The 19,309-nt window shown below is 36.5% G+C and overlaps 1 protein-coding gene across 1 annotated transcript in view; it reads left to right on the top strand.

Annotated features, from left to right (window-relative positions):
* The window catches only part of LOC148217132 (uncharacterized), a 77,526-nt gene that overhangs the window by 40,502 nt on the left and 17,715 nt on the right, over positions 1-19,309 (top strand). The gene's annotated exons all lie outside the window — the stretch shown is intronic.

The raw sequence follows: 19,309 nt of genomic DNA, 5'->3' as shown, positions 1-19,309 counted from the left end.
TTAACCTACTGGGGCATTCATTGCTATCTAATCTTCAGGAAATAATCAGAAAGAAGCTTCAGAATGAGACAATATGCTGTCACCTGCTCTCGAGGAGCTATCAGTCTTCCACATCAGATTGGGGTGTATGGATGTAGGGCTGAATGGATCTGATCAGCCAGAGGAGGTTAGCTGCTTATGGATGGTCAGAAAACATAACCCTAGTCTTTAAGCTGTTATGGAACAGCTGGCTGTTTTTAAATTTTTGTTTACTTAGTGTGCCAAGCCTCTGGACATTATGTATCAGAAAAAGGATCTCCAGAGCAATGTAATAAACTCCTTTCATATTTGTCTGGATATTGCTTATGTGCTAGGGACATATCTTGATAGCTTCATCTAGCCATCACTGAGGCAACCTAACAATATTTGGATGATGCTAGAAGATGGTAGAAATCATTAGTGAGTACATGACCTTGTCACCACATCACTATTTAGCAAACACTTCACTTTACATAAATGGTTTAGTTTCTCAAGCCCAGATAGTAAATTACAGCACAATAATAACAATATAAATAGTAGTAGCAACAGCAACAGCACCACTAGTCGCAGTTCTTCGAAAGACCCTGCTGTGCTCCAAACAGAGCATAAAATAATGCTTTGGAGACGTTTACTTATTGCAGCCACAAGATGGTGCTAAGTGTAATTTGGACTGGCAGAAAGCTGCTCTCTCTATTGTCTCTTTTTCTTTATTGTCCTTCTGTTTCCCACGGGAGGGAGAGTTGGGGCTAATTGATTCAGGTTAGGGCTAATAAAGAGGGGGCTGCTCTTGGATCACTAGAGCAATCTTAGAGCCAAAGGAATGGCTAGTCAACATTTATGGATTGACGCTAGTGAGAAATCTAAACTGCAAGCCCATCTCTTCTCATCGGAACCATAGGACTTATGCTTAAGAATCTGCACTGTTCTGAGAATGAATGACCCCTTGCCGATCCAGGTGGGGAATACTTTTCAGTGGAGGACTGCAAAAGGACAATTGGTGAGAGGAAAGCAGTTCTCTGGCTCTTAAATCAATGCCTTGCTATCAATTGAAGAATAGAAGGCAGTGACACAAACAAAATGTTAAGCTGCAAGACCAATTTCCTTATAATCAATCTTCTTTCTCAGCCAGGCTTCCTTGCCGCCTCTAAGTTCAGGGTAATTAGTATGATATAAAATAGGGAGCTATTCTGGCCAGCCAGTTCTACTTGCCTTCTACAAAGAAGGTACCTGAAACAAGACACAACTTCCTGCAAAACTCCATTAATTTTGCATTGCTTAAATAAGGATAGGTTGGGCTATTGAAGCCCTGCAAAGGGTTGTGCGGTATTTTCCCCCAAAGATGCTGTAGAGGTGGGTGAGATAGTCATTCATCCACAATGTCAGCAAAACAGGACAATTGTGATGGTGCTGCCCATGGACTGGCTTCAGACGTACCATCCTCACCCTTCCCTTTAAACGGATGCTTACTGCTCTGATAGTATTTCCTCCTGGGCTTCTGTATGAAACTGTAGGCAGTGTTAACATCACAATCTTAATTTGTTGGAGAAGAGGAGAGAATAATCCTCATCAGTTATATCCCAAGTACTGCCAGCCATTTTATCTATGTGGAAGGAATATAAGATTCTTAATTTAAGACGTGGATCTTTTTCCTCATAGGTGATTGAAGAAACTTTCTAACCATTAGAAAACATTTCATCTGTAAAAATAAATAAATAAAAAATCAGATGAAAGAAATATACAGTCACATACATACAGTAAGGTGCTGGCCTAAAAAGCAGAAGACTGAATTCTGGGCCTCCCTTAAGCATGAAAGCCAGCTGGGTGACTTTGGTCGACATTCTGGGAGTTGAAGTCCACTCATCTTAAAGTTGCGGAGGTTGAGGAACCCTGATCTAACAGGATAGGCCAAATCTGGCTGGAGAAGATGGTCTCAGGTGCCAAGCCATTAAGACCTTTATAGGTTAACACCAGCACTCTAAATTGTATTTGGAAATGAGCCAGTAACCAGTACAGGGGCACAATACAGTATATGGTTGCACAGTAATATGTTCCCAGTGTTTGGAGTTAGTGAATCACAGGCTGTCACATCCTGAACCAGTTGCAATTTCTGGGAAGGCTTTAAAGGCAGCCCTGTGTAAAGCGCATTGCAGTAGTCTGTTGGGGGCCAGGTCATGAGTTATTGTTGCAAGTTATTCTGTGCCACAAAGGTATTGGTTCTGTATCTCGAGGTTTATAAAAGTGTACACCTTCTGTTTTTCTTCAATGAAATCATCATAGTTGTGGTTTTTCACATAGGTCTGTAGTGAAAATGAATAAAAATAAGCCAGCATAGGATTCTGAACAAAAACTTTATATGTCTATTATTTAAATGTCTAAGTTGTTCATTTTCCTTATGTTGTGTACCATTTATCTTGGCTCATTTCTGAATAGACAGAAAGATCCTAAAACATTGGCAGATGCAACTCTAGTTATACACACATACACCCACATGTGCACATGCACAACATATATACATGCATATGCACACAAGCACACACTCTATCACATACACAGACACACCTATAGACACCTGCTCGTGTGTGAGTGCATCCAGGCAAGAAGCATGGAAAAACAATTTAAGAGATATATTTATGCTTGCAGAATGTTATAGACATGTCGATTGGTGCCAGAATTCTTGAGCCCGCTTGCCAAAAGTCACAGAGCTCACATTTGCACTTCAATGCATCTGTCATTAGACTTGGTATTCATCTCATGTAACCTTCTTAATATCCTGGAGCCTGTATCAATAGAATCAAATAGTTTTATGGTATTGTCACAGGAGTACACACAGGTATACAGTAAATGTCTGCAACATGAAAGATTGTAAAGCTATTAGAAAGGATGTCTTGCAAACATTCCCAGCTATAACTTTAGTCATCCTAAATGAGAAAGTATGCTCCCTGATTAACACAGGAAATCTACAGGTACTGATCATTTCTTCTTTTTCTAAATTCGGGGCTAGTACAAATGCCATAAAATATTGCCAAGTTTCTTTGTGGAGGAGATGAAGACTTGTAGAGCATATGAATTAGTATGCATTCATGCAAATTAATGGAGTGAGTGAGAAATAATTAGATGTAATAGAAAAAGGAGGAATAATTCAGTCAAAAGAGGGAACATGATATATACCCAATATTTAACTTAAATTTTGGTTATAGACAGTAAATGGAACAATGCTGAAACCAGATTCATTCATTTTAACTAGAAATTCTCTCCTTTTCCTTGAAGACAGGTAAATTTAATGTTGAGAATTTTGATTGTTTAGGAATTATGACTAATTGAAAATCTAATCTCTTTCAACTTTATATTAATCAAAACTGAAAAAGTATTAATTTTGCAGAAAGACTTTGCTTTTTCACAATGCGCACTTCGAGTATTCACGCTTTTCCCATTATAATCTGTGATGGAAGTTCATCTTTACTACACTGTAACATCCACTGTCTCCCCGTCTCTCTTTCCCGCTCTCCTTCTTTTGACTCCTCAGTTTAAATATATTACCTGTTCAGCCTTCATCTATTCCTTTTTCTTTTTATGGGTTTTGGAGTGACAGAGATCTAAATTTGTGTACTTGAAAGTAATTTTTATCATTTCATCACATAATATAATCCAATTCTGTGTGCCAGTAAAATGAGGCAAAGCATTTTCTATGGCTTAAGGGTTGCCTCCTGGTGCCTTTAGCGTATGTGTTTTTATGTATTAGCGTTCATAAAAGAGATTCCACTGGGGAAGATTTATCATGTTTATCGTGTTTAAGGACTGGGCTCCAGATGGTAAAAGCCATATGTATTGCAGAGTCCTCTTCACGGGGAGAGGCCCCACCCCACCCCTCACATTTGTTTTTGTTTACTGAGGAGAACATGCTTCTGGGTTCATAACATTTCCACATGATGGGCCTCCTGCGTCATGGAGAAACACACTAAATCTGTCCTCCTGAATCTGAACTATTGGGAATTGTAAAAATAGGAATTGAAAGAGGAGATGGGTAGATCGGGGAGGAGGAATAATTGTTTTTAAACTCATACATAGGATTGAATAGCTCCAATGAATTGATTGGGAATGTTTTCTTCAGGATTGTTATCCACAATTTGCGGAACAATTAACAGCTTGCAGAAAAAAGTTGTTCTGCAACTTTCCCTATTTTTAATGGGAAGGAGCTGAAAGTGAAAATGCTAAATTGAGCTAGAAGATCTCACTTAAGACTAGGGAATTAGTTCCAAAGAGTGCTAGGGAAAAATGCACATGGTTCTTTTTCTGGAATACACTGCCACAGCATACATTTTCCTAAAAATGCATACAGTTTATCATTTCTTAAAAAAAAATTGATTTAGGCAAGAAAACTTTCACATTATACTGTATTTGCCTCTCCCAAATCCTATTGCTTGGTAATTATTGTAGCTGGGGTTCTGAAAATATTCTAAGATGCTGCATCTGAATATTATAAAATTATAATTTAACTGGATGCTACAGAATATCTATTTCAAAACAACAAGAAGTCAGAATTGCCTTGGTTTAAATTTTCATGTTGAGAGGGATGTCTTAACATTAGAGTGGCTGGCGTTAATAAAAACACTCGTCTAGGTAGACGCATTGTCATTCTAACTCTGTACAGCTGTTCATGCATTCTTTTTCTCTCCAAGGCCCATGAATAGAGCTCACATATGGGTCTAAACAATATAGGAGCAAGAAAACGCCCACAGATTTTTCTCTTCCCCTACTGGAAATGCTATTCAACATCCATCTGTAAGTCTGTGAGATCAGATACTTCATAAACGTAGACAAAAATGGTAAGTTGCCATTTAGCCTGCATTTGTATGAAAATAATATTTTAATTTGGCCCCTAATGCTTTTGTTATTCTTCCTAGATATTATCCATTTTGTCCTCATCTTGCCTAAAATGTGGCAACTTAAATTGTGTCAAAAGCATCCACTCTAATTTCATTTGGTTTATGGATCTCATTGTGCAGTGCCCCAGTTTGGCACTATTTTGTAATAAAGAAGAACAGGTAATAAACAGAATAAATGAATGAATGAGTAAAACAAAGAAGAATGGAAATATTATTTCTGGTATGTTCACAATTTCTGTTTTTTAGTAGCCCCTGTTTTATGGAAATTAATATCCTGAGAAATAAGCACCCATTTCTGGCATTTATTTCTTGTCATAAGATGGCCAAATACATCACTGGGCAAAGATATACAATCAATTAATTTGTTCTCTCTATTCACCAATATTTCTTGTCATTAATCATGCATTGCAAATATAAGTCAAAACCTTTGCAGAGATCATTTGTCTGGAAAGTCCCAGTTTATATATTTATTTCCCCCCTTTGAAAAGGCCATCTTCCCTGAAATTGCTATTACTTGTTCACTTGTTGTTTTATGCGAAAACAATTTCATGGGCAAAACATTGACGCTTACCAATTTTCCCCACTTGCTCATAGAGTTTTTGTTGTTGTTCTTTAGTTTAAAGAAAAATTAAATGGAAGTGAAACTTCGGTGGAATAAGTACCAGCCTCAAGAATCATCTTTATTTCCTGTGGATCCCACCTGGGCCCCACAGTGGGTATCAGCAATCAAGTGTTTTGTTTGGAAGCAGGAACAAAATAATGTGAAGCTTCCAGTGGGAGGGACTTCATGGAGAGCTAGACCAAGTGGCCGGCTATAAAAGAATACAGAGCTGATTTATATTCAGATGAAATGTGTAAACCATTAAGGAGGGACTTTGAGAAAAGATTACTCAGTCCTCAGAAAGAGCATGAGGAAGAAACTAAAAAACTCTGCCTTGAGAGATAGTATACATGGGATAGAGAGAAACTTCAGGGTAGGCCAGGTTAAGAAGCAGGCATGGCCAGTGTTCCAGGAATGCTTTTTATCACAGTAAAATAGAATAACAGCATCTTGAAAGCCTGTCCATTTAACTATTTGGTTAGAACTTGATAATACGCTCTCATAATATCTGTTCTCAAACGGCTTCCCAACGTAGCCCCCATAAGACATATTGAACTATAGGCATTTGAATGGTACTATGTTATGGAAGGTTGGTCTGGATAGACTGTAATTCAGGTTGCTGCTGGTGAGTATTTGGATGTCCTTGAATTGATTGAGGCAACAAGGGAAGTCTTTGTGAGTATGTGAATGCATAGAGCTCCCATGCTAGGGACCCCAGGTCTAAATTAAACTTTCAAAGATTGCCTTTTGAAATTGGGAAGTATGGAAAGGCAGCTTGCATGATAGTAGTCTGACTGCTGAGAATTTGGCCCTGCTGCAGAGAAAATGGGTTGCTGCAATTTTCCCTTTCTTTTGTACGGCTGGCTAATATGTATTGCAGCATCCGGAGGAGGAGCTGAAATTGACTAGAATAAAAAATGGAGGAATCGTTGTCAATTTCACTTTATCAGACTTCAAGATAATTCTGGAGGATGCTTAGAGATGAAATTGAAAAGTGGCTTCTTCAGATTAGAAGTCCAAACAGAGGATGAAAGTGATTAATAAGGTTCTCATTGAATGAGGTATCGATAGAAGGAAAGTTAGTACAAGATATACTGATCAGCTGTGACTAGATCCAGGTTCAGGAAAAGAAAAGTGTTCTGGAAGAAAAGCTGATAATAATATAGTGACTAAAGAAGAAAATTGTTATTTTTTTGATCACCCTAAAGGGACTGTAAATGAAAATGTTAAAATGTCTTAACATAAAAGAGAAGTTATTGATAAAGTGACGGTCAATTATTTCCCCTGTCAAGAAGCTGCAGGTTGAGTGTGAATATGAAGTTGAACTTACTTTTAAAAATTTTGAAGACAAAATTTGTCTAATATAGTCATAAGCCATATGAATCAAGCAATAACAGGTGCTGAGGAAGGACATTTTTATTCATGAAGCATTTTTAGTTTAAACTTGTTTGTAAATAGAGCTGAATCCAATAAGACATGAGGGTATACTTAAATTTAAATAAATTTAGAGGGAAGATGTTGTATCTCAGGCACAGGTCTAGGAGGCAGGTTTCAACCAAACTTTGCTGATCTCAAGAAGTTAAGCAGGATTATTCCTGGTTAATATTTGGTAAGGCTGTGTAGCAATCTGGATTAGAAGAAAAAAAGTGATTCTGAGCAAGCACGGGAGTACATATTGAGAATCCTAGAATGTAGGTATGTAAAGGTATGGTAGCAATAATCTAATCCAACCCCTTGCCTGGTGTCCGTTATTGCAGCATCATCAAAAGATGGCTATCCAGCCTCTCTTTAAATTCTTCCAATGAAGAAAAGTCCATCATCTCTTAAGGTTCATACTTACTGTTCGCTGAACAGCTCTTACTATTAAGAAATTCTTCCTGGTGTTCGCTTGAAATCTGCTTCCTTGTAATTTAAACCAATTCTTTCATGTCTTGTCTCCTGGAATGACCTCAAACAAGTCTACTTCAAATCCAGATTGCTGCACAACCTTAATACTTGAATGGGACATTACCAAGAAATCCCAGCCCTGTAGGCTATGTTGGGAAGTTGAAAACAATTCCAGAAGAAGGCAATGGCAATCTACTTTTGTACTGTTGCCAAGAAAACTATACAGATGTGTCCATGAAGACACCAGGAGTTGAGCTCAAGCAGAGTTTATATTTTGCTATATTTACACATTAAAGTACAATACTAGAAATTTGTTCTCTTTAGAGTACAAGATAGAATTCTGGAAAATATATCCTCTCTGACTATCACGTAGGAGGTGCTGCACTTTCATATGGAGGCTTCATATAAGCCTACTTTATTTCTCACTGTACACTGAGATAGTATATTTAATGAATGCTTTTTAGGTATTCAAACCAAAACAGATCCATCTGCTTATCACAAGTGACATCTCTAGTTTTCCACAAATGCTGAAAAATAAAAATCAAATACATTTTGCATGATTTTTGCAACTGTAAGTTTAGAGCTCTATTAATTGTTTTTATTGTATCCAGACTCTCTCCTCCTTTATTTTTTATGGTCACATTTTAACGGTTAAACACTGAAAGTGACTAGTTAATTTTGTTTTACAGATTTTTAAAATTTATAAATTCTTTGTATATTTATTTTATTTTTCTTCTTTTTACACGAGGAAAAAATAATAATAAACTCTACCTAACCGGGGGGGGGGCAGTGAATTGATTTGATTATTTATTTATTTATTGCATTTGTGTATCACCAGATTCAGCAAATGACTCCTACCAGTTTATATCATAAAAGTGTAAAATATAGTAAATAATCTAAAATCAGAATAAAACCAGAAATCTGCCATAATGCATACACACAGTTATGACTGTTCAGTCCCCAAAGGCCCTCCCAGAGAGCTTAATAGTTCCCAGCAGGCAAACAGTGAAGATGCCAGCCTAATTTTCAAAGTAATTTTTCAAAATATAGGGGCTGCAACCCAAAGATATTGCTTGTAGGCCCCTGCAGACTTCATCTCACCTACAAAATTTGGGCAGTATGTGTACACTAGGCAAGATGGACATCTGTAAGTCAGGTCCTGACTATTGCTACCTCTCCTCTCTGTCCTTGGAGTCAAGGCTGCTGAAGAACTCCTAACTCAGTAGGACAAATCTCACAGTGGGCTATATCACCTCTATCACTGAACCAGATTTTGATAAGGCCCACCAATATCTGCTTGCTTATCCAGGATCAAATCATGGCTAAATGTGGTCATATTCCAAACAAACCTGGCATTCACATCCACAGCTTGAAGAGAAGGTCACCAGCTATCTTATCACCAAGGTCACCAGCTATCTAATCCCCAGGAGCAGGGCACTTGGGTCAGAAGTGCAGACCAGCTTCCCTTGTAAAGGCCCACTTGAAAATAGGCAGAAAGTGCTTCCTTACTTTCCCAGTAAAAGTATACGTGCTGGAACAATATAGCTAGATATGCACTGTAGACTTCAACTTGCTGGCTGGGAAGTGTGTGGACATCCCCACGCTAGCTGGGGAATTCTGGGAGTTGAAGTTGCTGAGGTTGAGAAACATTGCTGTACTTCCCAGCAGAGAAGTGGAGGGCAATAATATCCTGGGGGGTGGGGGGAAATGAGGCATCCCCAGTGATCATAGCAGCATCAGCAGCCTCTTCTAGTGACAGGTTGCATGTCATTCAGTCAGAGAAAGACACAATTGCTTCAGAGTGGAGTAGAGGCATACCCTGAGATACTTCCCCCAAGTACAAGCCACAGGCCTGATGTCAAAATAGCCCTCTCCGTTGACCCAGCACAGACTTGGACATGCGGAACCAGTGATTTTGTGTGGAAGGAATCTGGGTAGTAATATCTACAGTGATGCTTATATCTAAATGAGACACACAGAAATCTATATAAGGAAATTTGATAACTGTTGCGTAGTTGGGCTTATGACAGCTAGTACTGGCATTCTGACAATGTATTTAAGCCCAGCAAAGTGGAAACCACCTCAGTGTATTCTTGAGATAAAATAGTGAACAAAAATAATTTCCATACCCTAGTATGGAAAACTTCAGAAAATGATAAAGTCAGCAGTACCACCTAAATTTGCAGCTCCATTTTCTTCCTGGGACAGTCAGGAGGCACTTTCTGAATGTTTCAGGAGTGGACTGGTAGGCATTTGATTCAGATTTCCCGTAGGGAGAAGATTTATATTTTGAACTGAAATGAGAGATTCTGAAGAGGCATTTGAAGAGGCATTTTTCTCTCCCTTCACTTTCTTATCATATTTTAACAGTGTTTAGTGTAAACCTAAAATCCAAACACCAAAATGAACACAAATGAACAATGAAAACAATACAATCAAACTTTTGGAAAGTGTATTTATTGTAATAATGTAACTAAAAAATTCTTCACACCTCCGCTGCACTCTGTCTGTACCTTCCCAAATGAGGTGCACCTCACCATTTGGGAAACCCTCTTCTAGAGACATGGCATAGTACACTGCCTCTCAGTCAGGTGGTCAAGGACAGCCATTTTGTCCCCTGGTTAAGAGCACCCCTGAAAAATGCTGTATGTATGAAGAAATGTTTCCTTTCCAAGATTTCCTACCTTTAATTCAAAATGCGGGTCAAAATGCATATAATCCCATCCATTATACGTTTGCTGCTCAAAGAGAAAATTATTTCTTTCTTTTGTTTTGTCTCCCTCAAGCCACAGTCAGCCCAACGTTCTTGTTGCCTAAGATAAAATAACTTTTCACTTTTACCTAGATCAAAAAGTACTCAAAAATTATATTCCTACATGAAGTACCAGAATTCCTACAAGCATCTTTTTCCCTCCCTGGCAATAAAAATAAAATATATACAAATTAAATGATTAACATTTTTTTAGCTTTTTAATATTATGTTCCTTGAGGCAACTGCTTCATTTTGCCTAACAGTAGAGCTGGTTTTGTTCCAGGTTCACACAAAATCATTCAAAGACCTCTCATGATGTTTAATGACCCAGAGCTGAACCCATGCTTTCCCACAAAAATGTCTGATGCATCAAACTTTTGTATTTTACTTTCACCCTACTTCAGCACTCTCTCTCAATACACAAAAATGAAAGCAAGAATTCAGATTTAAGAAATTCCAGCCTCTTGCAAAACATGATTAACTGATACTATGAATATGCATTCTTTCAACAGGATTTTCTTCCATTACAACTTTTATGTCATTTCTGATTTGTTTTTTAAGTGCGTTGACTATTAACCCTGGCCATAAACAAACACAAGTACCGTTTTTTATTCCCTGAAGTTAACAATTTCAACATATCCTAGGAACTGATTTTCCATTTGATGTAATGTCAGCCAAAGAAAATGTTCATTTAATGCAAAGTCTGTCATTTCGCAAAGCCTTTATCACTCAGGATTCAACTAATCGAGCAATACCCTTTTGGGAAGAAGAAGGATTCTTCCCTGAAGTTAATAAGGTAAATAATCAATCCCATCTCCTGACTGTCTTTCTGCCTGTAGTAGATTCCATCAGGCTGTTTCCCAGAAGGGCCAACCTCAAGAAGTATTGACTGACTCAATGTGTTGGATTGGAAACTTGTGACGAGGTTCTGGAATTGAAGGGTAGCTGAGCCAACTGGTTAGTCTAAAGTACATTATATATAGATCAGGACATATCAGTCCGGTTCTTAGACTTAACAGAACAAATCCAGTCCTTATATATCATGAAGGAATGTGGGCGCTGTCATTCCAATGGGTTGGAATCAGACTGAGCTGTGCATTGGACAAAAATCAATGGGATGATGTTTGGATGTGATCCGATGTAATATATGACATAGTGTATGCATCTTCATATGAGTCATTCCTTCAGACCTATGCCAAAAGGTGTGACTTATGCACATATGTTCCAAACTGACATTAGGTTTTAATTTCTAAAGCTGCCATTAGTATTGTTTACATATGCTTTTATTTTGAGTTTTAAGTACAATAGTAGTTATCAGTTGCTTTATTGTGATTTTATTGTTTTCATATGCTATACACATTCTGGATGTTGCTTTGGCAGAAGAAATGGAGTATAAAATGCTAGACATGATTAAAGACATATATCTGGACTTTAGGTTATACCGTGATCAGATGTAATAATTACGTGAAATAGCCAATGAATGTCCTTGTTCCTTTTGTTTTTATTCTACATGGCACATGTATGAAAGAAGATGTATGAAAGAAATGAAAAAATGGGAGCAACCTGATTAGCATATAGGAAATTTAGATGATTTAATGAACTGATTTAATTAATATGTTCATGGGTACGTTGATCAGAGTGCAAAATGGGGCAATAAAATGCCTAAATAACACATTTAAATGAACAAGAAACTAAGAAAAAGACTATAGAGAAGGCTTGTGTTTGAGATTTCACTGTGTTTTATTAATGAATTTCATTAATTAGCTAATTAGTTGAAAGTAGACTCATTACATAATTGAAAATGTTAATCCGTTGGCACTCCAATGTGAAGGCGGATATCCTAATAAAATGTGGCATTATTTCGGAAAAGGAGAATATCTTAATGATTCTGAAAAAGAATAGGAATGGAAAAAATAATGTTTTAAATGTAGCAGAGATCAATACAAATGGATACATGTCTTAAGAAAAAAGATTATATTTGGCACATTGTATGTCTTAATTTCCATTTGTTCTTTCTCTTATATTCCTATTTATTTTATTTTTATTTTTATTTTAGCCAAAAATAAGAATTTACAATTTATGATTTTATTTTTTTTAACATTGTTCACTGGCCAGAGTCACTTGTTGAGATGGGTGGTTATATGACTTGATTATGTAAATAAGCAAATAAATAAATAAATACATAAATAAAAAATAAACATAATGAGTATTTTGTGGGGGGGGCAAAGAGAGATATGGGGGAATACTGTACATGAAATTGTCAAAGTAAAACCTGATGTGATGAATGGTAGTTAGAATAAATCCTTATACCACTTCCATATATGAATATGAAGAGGAAAAGCTGCATAGCTGCCTCATGAGCCAAGAGAATTGTTTATTTTGGATCCTGCTCCTTAATGCAGACAGAAAAATGGGGAATAAATATCATATCTTTATATTTTAGTGCCATAAACATTTAGTTCCAATTGCTATTATTAGCAAAATGGATAAATAGTGGCCAGACCTGACCAAATATTTGCTGTATTGGGAATTGGTGGTATTCAAAGGGAATACCTTCTTTATCTACACCGAAAGCAATGGATTTTCCATTATGTAGCTTGGGGATATTCAGCTGTTCTATTAATTCTATTAACATCCAGTGTTCCTTGACACCCAGTTTTCACATCCAGGTATTTAATATATTTAAATATTTAATAATAGTATATATTATATAATTTAATATAGTGACCAATGGGAAATATAGTGCATACTCAGTTTTGGACTCAGCAATCTGGAGGAAAAATACAAAATACAAATACAAAATACTTTAATGACCAAGTATAAAATATATACAAGGAATTTGTCTTCGGTGACAAACAGCAAGATCAACAGTGTGTTTGGATAGCAACAGAAAAATAATAAACAATAACACTACACAGTAAAATAACTTTTTATTAAAGTTATTAATAGTAGCTTTTATTAAAAGTAGCAGCTGTTGTGGAGATGCAAACTTATACCCACGATGGGCCTTTAAATTACTAATTGAATGTCAGCATACCCGAATAATGGTGATCTCCAGACGCTTATCATCCCCTCTGAAATTATGCACGGAGAAACAGGAGTATAGTCAATCTCAGATTATGTGAGGGTTACCAAGGAAACTGCTTTTTTTTTTTAACCTATGTTCCGTCACATTATCTAAGATCAGCTTTGAGTACCTCTTGACAGACTAAAGGGCCTTGTTTCCTAGCATTCTGTCTCCATTCAGAAGGCTGTAGAAAACAACAAAGCAGGATGCAATAATGACCATCCCTCTAATATATGATGATAAGCAACAGCATGAATCTAGGATCCAGTCTGGTCTAGTGGTTAAGGCTGTGGGCTAGAAACCCGGAGACTGTGAGTTCTAGTCCTCCCTTAGGCATGAAAGCCGGCTGGGTGACTTTGGGCCAATCACTCTCACTTAGCCCAACTCACCTCACAGGGTTGTTGTTGTGGGGAAAATAGGAGGAGGAAGGAGTGTTAGATATGTCGGTTGCCTTGAGTTATTTATAAAAATACAAAAGGCAGCATAAAAAAATCTAAAAAAAAAAAAAAGTCAGATAGCTATGTTGGTTGCCTTATGGCCGTCATTTGACGCTTTCCATTGGACTTGCATTAAGGGGTAGAGTCAAGTTGGTCGGGTGGGAGCCAGAAAATTGATTTTGTTTTTAATCTATTTATGACATATTTTTATTTACACCAAAGTGGCATATCTCTTTACTATAGCATGCAGGCATTCATTTTAGCAGAGTTCAAATTGAACTGAATGTTAGTAGAATTTGAAAAAAATACATAGGTTCTAAATTCACTATTGTTGTTCATCTCAGTCCCTTTGAAAATGAGAAACATTATAAACTTTGCTTTGGGTAAAAATGGTAGACCAATTTGGTAAAAAATACAATTTGGCTTCTGTTGCTGTTGTTGGTTTGTTGAACACCAGCATTCAAAATAAAAAAAGAAAATGAATATTGCACAAATCTCTGATATTTGTCCATCAGTTCAAGGAGGCACATCATAAATAAGTGGTATTCTGTAATTATCATTAAAAATCAAATGCCTTAAAAATCCATAAAACTGGGCCCGTTTAGATGATACTTCTCTTGTTGTTCAGCAGCCATTCTGTTGGGAAAAGATATATGCCACTTCTTCCTTGCTCAGATTCTAATATTACTGCTACCAAGTGACAACTTTTCTGTTGACTGTCTGTGGTCCAGGAACATGATCCTTCCTCTCATCATAACTGCAGTGGTCACTCTTGTTCAGACATAAAATGATACTTCTAATCATTGGCTGGCAAGCAATGAGCAAAATTGCCCAGGTTGATGGTTCCATCTTTGATCTAAAATTTACCAATAGGGTTCCGCTACAAATATCTACTGATGTCAATGAAACAAAGACCCAGAAATCTAAGATCACATATGCTCTACTGTTTTCATTTATGTTAAAATAACAAAAATGGTTGGAAAGGCAAAAGATTTTTTTATTTGTTAAAATGTGTATAACCTTCTCAAACGAGTAGTTCTTTATCATATAAGATGTAGTCACCAAAATGATAAACACAAAGAAAAACAATAAGTAAATTAAAGCTGTTTAGAAATTGGAATTATAGTCATTGTGAAACAAAGTGGGGAGAAATCATCAGAACTTCACTTGGTGTTCAAAGAAATGTTATGTGTAATGTTACACTACAACATGGTAATGATTAATTAGGTTGCAGCTCCATGTACTGCTTGTTGGAGGGTTAAATCCAGTGTTACTGATCTTGTGACCTCCAGTGTTCAGCACCTCGTGGCCTCCTGATAGGGGATAGTAGGTGCAGATAGACAGGGATTTACTTTGTGCATCCTCTTTTCTAGCCCTCTGCCTGCTATTTGTCTAAGAGATTGCTCATCTGAGATCACGTCTTCCTTCTGTCTTTCTCCCCAGGGACACATGCACACAGCACAAACTTTGTCTCTTCTCCTGGCAGGATGTAGTTACATAGATGCTAGGCTTTGCCTATCCCTATCGAATTTTCTATAAGTATCTCTCCCTTCTGTTACAGTTATAAAATCACTAATCATTGCTCAAGTCAGGTTCCTGCTCACAGGAAGGGTCACCTGCACTTAAACCTCCAACACTGCTCCTAGTGATGGAAAGGTTCCTGGTGACGTCATGCTATAAGGGCAGCTTATTCTAAGTTTTCTTTGAAGGTATTCTGAAGCAAACAATATATTCTGTTAATATATGTTGCATTTTAAATGTGTGACAGACAGAGCATGTCAATATCAATGACAAAAACATTGCCTGACTTTTTATCAAAGAAGCTAAAACAAAATTTTCAGAAAATATTCATCTCTGCAACTTTAACTAATTTACCAGTATAGGAGCTCCTATTTTAAAGCATAGGTTTTCTAGCAAAATGTGGGATAGGAGATCTGTTCTCAGCAAAGAAATTCTTCAGGAACTTCAAGAAATTCTTCAGGGATAGTACTGGGAACATGGCTAGCTAACATATTGAATTATATTTGGGTCAGGACTGTTAATTTGGACTGTTAGAAACTATCTAGGAATTCATTCAGGACTTTTTCTACCTGACCTGCAGAAGCTTAGGTATGGACTTGAAATCTTTTGCATCTGTCTTTCTGAAAATTCAGGAAATACATATGTTAGAGAATTTAATAAAATTCTATGAAGACATTTTGTAATATTGAAAACATACACATGCATAATTCATTGATATTGATTTGAAAATACTGTGGATATTTATTCTTAAATAAGTCCTACATGATCAGTGACTAGGCAACTTCTAGGTAAGTGTCCAACCTTTTGGAGTAGAAAAAAGTTACAATTAGCTTTCCATATGATGCCAACTTAAACATCTGCACTAAAACATATATCTTTTTTTCCTACACCGGAAAATATTTTTGCAATATTTTTTAAATGAAAAAAGGGTTGCAGCGCACGCTTTAATATTTGATTCAAAAACTATTATGGCAAATTGTTACATTATAGGCAGGTGTGCTTTTTATCTGTAGAAAATGCTGGATTCTGGCCAAGATATGGGAAGAAACTATCAACTGAAAGACAAATAACCATTATAAATTATATATATAAAGTATATAAAGTAAAAGCATACGAGGTGTATATTAAGAAATTAAAGGGGTACAAAACCTCCATAATATTACACATCATTATCACTTTAGCAATCACAGTTCTGTGCATGACTGTGACGAGTGTGCCCATCTGCAATAGCCAGGAGTCTTAACCTTAATGAAGATAAGAAACTTCACTGAAAATGTTCCTTTTCAATTTTGGCAGCATGTGTACTGGATTAGGAGTTTAATGCAGCCTTTCCCAACCTGATGTTCTCTAGTAGGGTTTGAAAATGATTTAGAGGAAGGACTTTAAAGTCACACTGCTTTAATGAATAATGGAGATGTTCTGTTCTCACACAGTGCCCCCACCAATTTTTTTTAGCATGCAATGTACTACTCTCTAGATAGGATAAGAATACAACTCCTAGGTTTCCTAGTATTTAGGGGTAAATTATTTATTTTATATTTATTTATTTCATTTAAATAAGTTCATACAACATGTGAGCTCAACACTGGTGGGTGACTGGAGACATGAGTTTGGAGAAGTCTAAGTAGATTTTGAAAGAGGGTAATGTCACATCATGACTAAGTTTGTATGGGCTTTAATGGCTGCCATGATCTTTCTGGATACCTAGATTCCACTGTGGAATATTCTTAACAGCTTAAGATGTTACAGCTTAACTGTAATAATATGAGTAACTTAGCAGTTCTTAACCAGTACAAGTAACTGAGGCTGAACTCAGAGAAAAAGATGAGATCTACTGATAGGACAATCTCTCCAGTTGTGACTTGTACCCTCTTACATAGCAATTATTCCTTGAAGCTACAGGGGCATATGTAGCATGGAGGTGTGCTTTCTCCACAATTAGATGCAGAATGATAACCCAAGCTCTGAGTTTCCATTGACTCATTAACACACAGAAATGATGTTTTCCTCTAAGGTGGGACATTGCCAGATGTCCTCCCTATCTATCTATCTGTCTATCTGTCTATCTATCTACCCAAAGGTGTAGAGCTAGATGCCAGAACTGAGGCATGGCGCACACACAGCTACTAATTTGTTAGCATATCAACTTGCTGTCGTTCAAGAGGTTAGTATTCAACTTCCATGTTTATTAAATGGAATCATAGGCCTTTTCTTGTGAGCCATTTTAAATCAAAATCTTAATCCTACAAATGTGATGATAAGGTAATTAGGGGAGAAAAGTAAATAAAAACCCAGAAAAGTATCAACTGTGGAGATAAATGGTAACAGAAGATGGAGGTGAAAATCCTGACTGGCAAAAGGATGCATAAAACTTTCCAGTGGAACGAGCACTTCTAAAGGAAGTGGGTGGTTACTCTGTTGACACAAAGGAAGTACTGGATTTATTTTGGGTATGTTTGAGAAGGTGGAAGAAATAAGAGACAAGATCATCAGAAAATAAGACCATGAAACTATGACACATCATGCCAAACCATTTACTCCAGAGTTATGTGATTAAAATAGATTTTTCCCAAGCAACTTTAATTTAAAAAAAAGGCCTTTCTAGGTGCAGCTTTTTGTGTGTTTTTTGGATAGTCTGTCTAAATCAGCAGGTGAAATTAAAGGTAAATTGTGATCGTAGGATAATGAGATGGGGAGAATAAAGTGATTGCATAGATCCAGGTGGGAGGGAAAGGGATATTAGAAATAAAGGATGTTCAGCAATGGAATGCTGAGTTTCATCCAGTGGGTGGATACCCATGAATTCATGCCACCGGAACAGCTGGCAAAAATGGAGAGTAAATGCCTTTAATTCCTTATTTCCCTCTCACTGATTGTTTAAATTGTTACTCATCTTTAATGAGTAAAAGTAGCAATGCTTTTAATACATCTTTTGATTTTTGCTGTTTAAGCTGCTGTGATATAATGGTTAAGAGAATACAAATCAGGAAGTCCCTAGTGTGAATATCATGATAACAGGATGATGAACTCATAAAATATCACTATCTGCTAGTCCCTCTTCCCATGCAAAATATTAGGAATAATAATTAGGCCACGTGAATTAGCAAAGACTATTTCACAGCTGTATCATCTACTTAAAATACTCAATTTTCTTTCCTTACATTTTATTTCAGCAGGGAGAAAATTCAAGTGACACCTTCAATCAATCAGTCAATAAAATTTATGACCACTGACTAGTGATTAATACAATTCTATAACAGAAATTATAAAATACAAGAAAAATTAAGAACCAAGAAAAGAAGATTAAACAGATGGAATAAAAGGCAAAAGTGTGATCCTTAAGGAAATAACAGAATTAAAATAAGAGTAAACAGAAATACACTATCAGATGATAAAATACTGATAAAAGTGTTTAAATTAATTAAGTTCTTAATTGGTTCTTAATTTAAAAGTTAAGTTTTTAAACTTAACTAACTTAAACTCGAAATACTTAAACTTTCAAAACTAAATTAATTGATTGATATGTGCCATCAAGTTGTTGTCGACTCTTAGTGACCACATAAATAGATTTCTCTACATAACAAAACTACATTAATAGCCTAATCAAATACTAATATGTTAAGAAAAAACTATAAACCAATAACTACCCAACAAACTTAAAGAAAAACAATTGAAGTTCCATAGGATCAATAAGATGTGTTTGGTTAATAAAAAGAAACAAGCAATAATAAGTCTAAGTTAGGAGGGTTGACTTGAGAGAGTCTGTATCAGTAACTGTGATAGTGATTAAAAGAGCCTTCAATGTGTTTGCCCATGCCCTGTCCCCAAGTGGCACCAATCCCCCTGCCCCAGGATTCATCCTTATCTAATGGCTCTGTCCTTTCCCATTTGATGCAACTGTGCTATTACACCTAAACAGCAACTAAATACTGATAATTCTATGGAATCAAATGCGATCATTCTCCCACTACCTCATTCTGTTAATTGATGCTATCTCAAATAACTTTACTTTCAGATCTATTATTCCATCCCAAGAGATTGTCTCCTTTATCTGAAAGGAGATCCAAACAGTCCTTTTAGAGGTCCTGTAGCACTTTTGGGGGAATGGGGAGTAGGTGGTCAAATAAAAGCAATACATACAGT

Source organism: Python bivittatus, unplaced genomic scaffold (assembly GCF_059951505.1).
Source record: "Python bivittatus isolate LINGU-HERP-01145 unplaced genomic scaffold, Pbiv_v1 ctg000020_np1212, whole genome shotgun sequence".
NCBI lineage: Eukaryota > Metazoa > Chordata > Lepidosauria > Squamata > Pythonidae > Python > Python bivittatus.
Note: the sequence above shows the minus strand (reverse complement) of the source record. Positions and strands in the feature narration are given on the sequence as shown.